This window comes from Hyla sarda, chromosome 11, assembly GCF_029499605.1.
Source record: "Hyla sarda isolate aHylSar1 chromosome 11, aHylSar1.hap1, whole genome shotgun sequence".
NCBI classification, from domain to species: Eukaryota; Metazoa; Chordata; class Amphibia; order Anura; family Hylidae; genus Hyla; species Hyla sarda.
The window spans coordinates 59077508-59084789 of NC_079199.1; positions in this window are offsets into that span (position 1 = coordinate 59077508).

Genomic DNA, 7282 nt, shown 5'->3' on the forward strand with positions numbered 1-7282 from the left:
TTCCATTGTACCATCGATTTTTGGGTAAAATGACAGTCATTACAAGGGTGAATTGGTGGGGCAAAAAATAAGCCATCATATGGATGTTTAGGTGCAAAATTGAGAGTTATGATTTTTGAAAGGTAAAAGGATAAAACAATAGTGCAAAAACTGAAAAATCACGGGTCATGAAGGGGTTAAGGACCATTAAATGTACAAATAATTTATGCCCCATTACTTTTTCCTCTACCAACCATGAGGTTAAAATAACAAGGTGGAATCCTGAGATCACGTTCTACAGTTATCTATCTTCTGTAAAAAATGTAAAAAAAGATGGAGCAGATGTTCTGTTGGTGGCAAGAAAGTGGCAGCTTTACATGACAGATATTAAGAATTAATAAGAAAATTGTAAAACTGAACAACAAACTGGATCTATGCAGGATAGAAAAGGTAGAAGGCCCTGATGCACAACTCTACAAAAGTATAAGAACATAAAAGGCTAAACGTTTTAGTATAGGATCTACCCTTTGTGGAATCTGAAATCGGTTACAAGAGAAAATGTAAGGATTCTATAGGTGTGCTGATGTTATGTGTCAAGTATCGAGGAGGAAATGTAGCATCATTGATGGTAAGAAATAATGCGGAATCAAAGCCTGAAGACACGGAGCTGAAGTACTGTGTTTATTAGACTGGTAAGCACAGATGCCAGATCTCAACCCTACTGAGCACTTTTGGCGATAATGAACTTCACCTTAAAGGGGTACTCCGGTGCTTGGACATCTTATCCCTTATCTAAAGGATAGGGGATAAGATGCCTGACCGCGGGAGTCCCGCCGCTGGGGACCCCCGTGATCTTGCGCACGGCACCCCGTTTGGTTTGTAATCAGTTCCCGGAGCGTGTTCGCTCCGGGTCTGATTACGGGCGATCACAGGGCGGGTGATAGCTGTCACGCCCCCTCCCATAGGCTTGTATTGAGGGGCGGAGCGTGACGTCACACGCCGCCCACCCTCTAATTGCCCGTAATCAGACCCGGAACGAACACGCTCCGGGGACTAATTACAAACGGGTTGCCGCGTGCAAGATCACGGGGGTCCCCAGCAGCGGGACTCCCGCGGTCAGGCATCTTATCCCCTATCCTTTGGATAGGGGATAAGATGTCTAAGCACCGTAGTACCCCTTTAACAAAAAAATACCTGGAAAGATCAGGACTCAAGTCCTACAGGAATGGCAGGGGGGGGGAACGGAGTTCCTGCACTTTTCCACAGCAGGAACACTATTCCAATTAGCAATGGACCAACCATTTAGTGGAAATCTTTGGTGAGTTCCCACACTTTTTTTTTTCGAGAACTTGACCCCTGGGTAAGATGGTTGACTGCTTTGGGAAAAGTTACCCTTAGGCCCCTTTCACACTACATAATTACTCAGTTTTCGAAGTTCCATCAGAAAATCGGCAGTAAAACGGCAATTACAAAATCCTTTACGGCCGTTAGAAAAATCCCATAGACTATAATGGGATTTACTAATAGCCGTTTTAACCTGTTATAGCCTGTTATTAATAATGGCCGTTATTTTGTGATGGAAGATAGTAACAGGAGAAATAGTTCATGAACTATTTCTCCCGTTACTATCTTCCGTCACAAAATAACTGGTTAAAACGGCCGTATAGGATTTTGTAACTGTAACTAACTAGTGTGAAAGGGGCCTAACGGTAACTTTTTCCAAAGCAGTCAACCATCTTACACAGGGGTCAAGTTCTCGGGGGGGAAAAAGTGTGGGAACTCACCAAAGATTTCCACTAAACGCTTGGTCCTGCAGGACTCTTGCTAATTGGAATGGTGTGAAAAATATGTAACTGATGTACTGATAAATCAGGAGCCAATATGAAACAAATTCACAGTGGAAGTAGTATTAGCTCTTTAAAACCTAAAATTGTTGTGTCAATGGCCACAACCAGATTACAGCAGTCCCGACGTGTTTCCCGCCTCCAAAATAGATAGGAGCCAACGCGGGGTTCATCAGGGGAGCATAGGAAAACAAACAAATCACATTTGATATGGCTACCATTAATGTTTCAACAACCTAAAATGAAAAATAAAGAGGGGGTCTAATAAGAAAGACGACGAAATATAAACCTACAATACGCTAAAGAAAGCGTAACCATTATGCCCCAGTAGAAATAAAATACAAGTAATCTATATATAAAAATATATGTATAATAATTAATTAATATTTTTATATATAGATTACTTTATAGATTAGTATTTTATTTCTACTGGGGCATAAGGGTTACGCTTTCTTTGGCGTATTGTAGGTTTACCATTAATGTTTGCCAAAAGTATGAAATAATACCAGGTCTAGTATGGACCACTCATTCAGACCCGTGGATATGACAGGTGGGGGACACAGGATGAAAGTGTCTCCCCTGCAAAGCGGCTGTCCAGGCATTCTGGGAGTTGTAGTTTTGCAACACCTGGAGGCACCCTGGTTGGGAAACACTGGTGTATATACAGTGGTCCCTCAAGTTACAATATTAATTGGTTCCAGGACGACCATTGTATGTTGAGACCATAACTCTATGGAAACCTGGTAATTGGTTCTAAAGTCACCAAAATGTCATCCAAAAATAGGAAAAAGTGAGGATTAAAGAAAAATAAGTTGATAGCAAATATAGATAAAAGCAAGTCCTTACATATAAAAGTAAGAAATATATGCTGGGAGCTGTAAATCACTGTCTATGTCAGTGTTTCCCATGCACGGAGCCTCCAGCTGTTGCAAAACTACAACTCCCAGCATGCCCGGACAGCCAAAGGCTGTCCGGGCATGCTGGGAGTTGTAATTTTGCAACAGCTGGGGGCACCTTCCTTGGGAAACACTGGAGCTTCTTCGGGGTCCTGTACAGTACACGCAGTGTCCTAAAAAAGTAACATGGAGACGCCCTTACCTGGTGTCAAGAGGAGCAGGTAACCCTGGCACAGGTAAAGTGTACAGAACATGTAATGTTGATTGAGTCTGGTTTCAACTTACAATGGTCCAGAAAAGACCATTGTATGTTGAAACTATTGTATGTTGAGGCCATTGTAAGTTGAGGGATCACTGTATATGTAACTACAGTATAGGTTAGCTCACAGGCAGCTAAGACTGCTATGCCATAATCTTCTGTGGAAGTTTCTATAGTGTGGGAGAATGTTTCCTCATTTTTAGTCTGTAGTTCAAGTATCTTTTGTTCTGATAAACTCCTGAAACATTTAGGGTTTGTTCACATTTAAGCAGTCAGACTTTTTCCCACCCACATAAAATTCTATACTGCTTACACACGGTGACTGGACCCAGTTCCCACATTGAGGATGGTGACAACAGATGGATTCATCCAAACAGTGCACTATGTAGCCATGAGGATGAGTAGTACACATTAACATAAGCAGATTTCTGTAAATAGCAGCAATTCACTTCAACCTAAAAAAGAAAAAGGAAAGTTCAGTTCACTTGTATGATGACGACTTCCTCTTGGCTGATCCTCCTTTAAATTATGCATTTCAGTCTTTGTTCATAATGAGTCAGCAGTATATCATGTCCCAGATTTATACATCATTTTTCACACAAAATGTAAAAGGTTTTTATATATCTATGCTACGTATGGGGCCGCGTAGGCACAGGCTGGTTAAAGGGCGTGTGCTGCCCACTGTCTACTGACAAATGCATCTACAATGGATACAGGAGCAAAAGAATTTGGAGCAATGACCGGTGTGTGTGACTTACCTGGAGATGAAGTGGCACCAGGATGCACTATGGGAAGAAAGCAATCCAGCACATGCTCTTGTCAATGCTTTACTGGGAAATCTTGGACTCTGGCATTTATGTGGATGCTACACATACCAATAAACTTAAAGGGCTACTCCGGTGGAAAACTTTTTTTTATTTATTTATTTTTTTAAATCAACTGGTGCCAGAAAGTTAAACAGATTTGTAAATTACTTCTATAAAAAAAATCTTAATCCTTCTAGTACTTATTAGCTGCTGAATACTACAGAGGAAATTCTTTTCTTTTTGGAACACAGAGCCCTCTGCTGACATCATGATCACAGTGCTCTCTGCTGACATCTCTGTCCATTTTATGAACTGTCCTGAGTAGAAGAAAATCCTGATAGAAAACATATGCTGCTCTGGACAGTTCCTAAAATGGACAGAGATGTCAGCAGAGAGCTCTGTGTTCCCAAAAAAAAAAAAAAAAAGAATTTAATCTGTAGTATTCAGCAGCTAAAAAGTACTAGAAGGACTAAGATTTTTGAATAAAAGTAATTTACAAATCTGTTTAACTTTCTGGCACCAGTTGATTTAAGAAAAAAAAAAAAGTTTTCCACCGGGGTACCCCTTTAACTTTCTTTCAGATCTCCTCTTTGTTGCAACAGGTTAATAATATAGCCTGCAAAAGTTGCTGAAGAATGGTTTGAGGGACAGTTTATGGCGAAGACACATTTCCCTAATTTTACCCCAGTTAAGCATCAGTGGAAACAGCTGTAAAAATATGTTCAATCCATGAAGACCTTGCAACTTACAGGACCATAGAATATGTATAATTGGACTTATAATGGTGGGCCAACTCCTTTACAGGATCTGCTGTTAAAGGGGTACTCCACTGGAAAGTTTATTATAATTTTTTTTTAAATCAACTGGTGCCAGAAAGTTAAACAGATTTATAAATTACTTCTATTAAAAAATCTTAATCATTCCAGTACTTATCAGCTGCTGTTATGATTCTTTCTGAATTTCCTTTCTGTCTGACCACAGTGCTCTCTCCTGACACCTCTGTCAATTTTAGGAACTGGACAGAGTAGGAGCAAATCCCCATAGAAAACCTCTCCTGCTCTGGACAGTTCCTAAAATGGACAGAGGTGTCAGCAGAGAGCACTGTGGTCAAGCAGTGCGGAAATCCAAAAAGAAAAGAACTTCCTGTGAATCATAACAGCAGCTGATAAGTACTGGAAGGATGAAGATTTTTTTTAATAGAAGTAATTTACAGATCTGTTTCTGGCACTACTTGATTAAATTATTTTTTTTTTCCAGTGGAGTACCCCTTTAACCCCTTAAGGACTCAGCCCATTTTGGCCTTAAGGACTTTGGAAGGTTTCGTCTTCACACTGTACAATTTATGGTAAAAATGACATGTGTTCTTTATTCTGAGGGTCAATACGATTAAAATGATACCCATTATTATATACTTTTATATTATTGTTGCGCTTAAAAAAAATCACAAACTTTTTAACCAAATTAGTACGTTTATAATCCCTTTATTTTGATGACCTCTAACTTTTTAATTTTTCCGTATAAGCGGCGGTATGGGGGCTCATTTTTTGTGCCATGATCTGTACTTATTGTTGATACCACATTTGCATATAAAAATCTTTGAATACATTTTTTATAATTTTTTTTTTTATAAAATGTATCAAAAAAGTAGTAATTTTGGACTTTTTTTTTTTTTCGTTCACGCCGTTCACCGTACGGGATCATTAACATTTTATTTTAATAGTTCGGACATTTACACACGCGGCGATACCAAATATGTCTATAAAAAATTGTTTTATGCTTTTTGGGGGTAAAATAGGAAAAAACGGACGTTTTACTTTTTTATTGGGGGAGGGGATTTTTCACTTTTTTTACACTTTTACTTTTACATTTTTTTAAATTTTTTTTTACACTTGAATAGTCCCCATAGGGGACTATTCATAGCAATACCATGATTGCTAATACTGATCTGTTCTATGTATATGACATAGAACAGATCAGTATTATCGGTCATCTTCTGCTCTGGTCTGTTCGATCACAGACCAGAGCAGGAGACGCCGGGAGCCGGACGGAGGAAGGAGAGGGGACCTCCGTGCAGCGTTATGAATGATCGGATCCCCGCAGCAGCGCTGCGGGCGATCCGATCGTTCATTTAAATCGCGCACTGCCGCAGGTGCCGGGATCTGTATTGATCCCGGCACCTGAGGGGTTAATGGCGGACGCCCGTGAGATCGCGGGCGTCGGCCATTGCCGGCGGGTCCCTGGCTGCGATCAGCAGCCGGGATCAGCCGCGCATGACACGGGCATCGCTCCGATGCCCGCGGTTATGCACAGGATGTAAATGTACGTCCTGGTGCGTTAAGTACCACCGCACCAGGACGTACATTTACGTCCTGCGTCCTTAAGAGGTTAAGGTCTTTGTGCCAGATAGCACAGGACATCTTTCGAGGTCTGATAGCAGTGATGGCAAACCTATGGCATGCCGAGCCCCCTCTGTGGGCAAGCGGCCATAGTTCACCATGGATGCCTTTTCATAAGCGGCGCCGGACTTCCGCTATGCTACCCGGAAGACTGGAGGAGGAATCGGAAAGGATCTGTCCTCCTGCGAGCAGGCTGTGTGGAGCGTCACTGCGCCACACACCATACTCTGCTTTCTACCGGAAAAGCAGGAGGAGGGATCTGAAAAGATCTGTCCTCCTGCGAGCAGGCTGTGTGGAGCATCGCTGCACCACACAGCATTCTGCACAGAAAAAAACATACTTACCACTGGACCGCCAGCACTGACTGTGTCCTCCCTTGTTAAAAATTATTAAATGAGCATTTCTAAATGTATTAAAAATAAATAATCTGCAGCATCCCTAACCCCCCCCCCACACACACACCACACAGCACCCCATCACCCACATAAACACAGCAGACCCCCGCACAGCACCCATAGCACCCCCCCCCCACGCACACAGCACCCCACAAACACACAGCACCTCACACACATAGCACCCCTCAAAAACACACACACAACAAAAGATGTTAATTAGTTAAAACAAAATATGTTAATTAGTTATGGCACCTGTATGAGTTGTTTGTTCTAAACTTAAACCTCAGTATTCTGATTTAATTGCTATGCTGGCACTTTGAGGGGGGAAAAGTTGGCGTGCATTATGGTTTGGGCACTTGGGCTCAAAAAGGTTATTATAGTCTTATAGAGTCCATGCCTCACAAGGTCTGAAATGTTTTGGCAGCAGAAGGTGGACCGCAGCTGGTTTTAACATTATGGATGATTGATCTGTGACAACAAGAAGAGCGACCATATTGGTTGTTACTTTTGAATTAGTTTAGTAAAAATATTTGACAAAACTGTCTGTTATATGTCTGCTACTCTTTGCATTGTTTATTGCCTGGGAGGCTTCCTGTGCCCTTGGATTGTGAAGCCTACAGCAATCTTTCATTGTTGTTGAAAGGACATTGGTCTGAGGTAAAACAGGTCTTGAAATTACCTGAAACACAAAGCAAAGTACTTGAAGG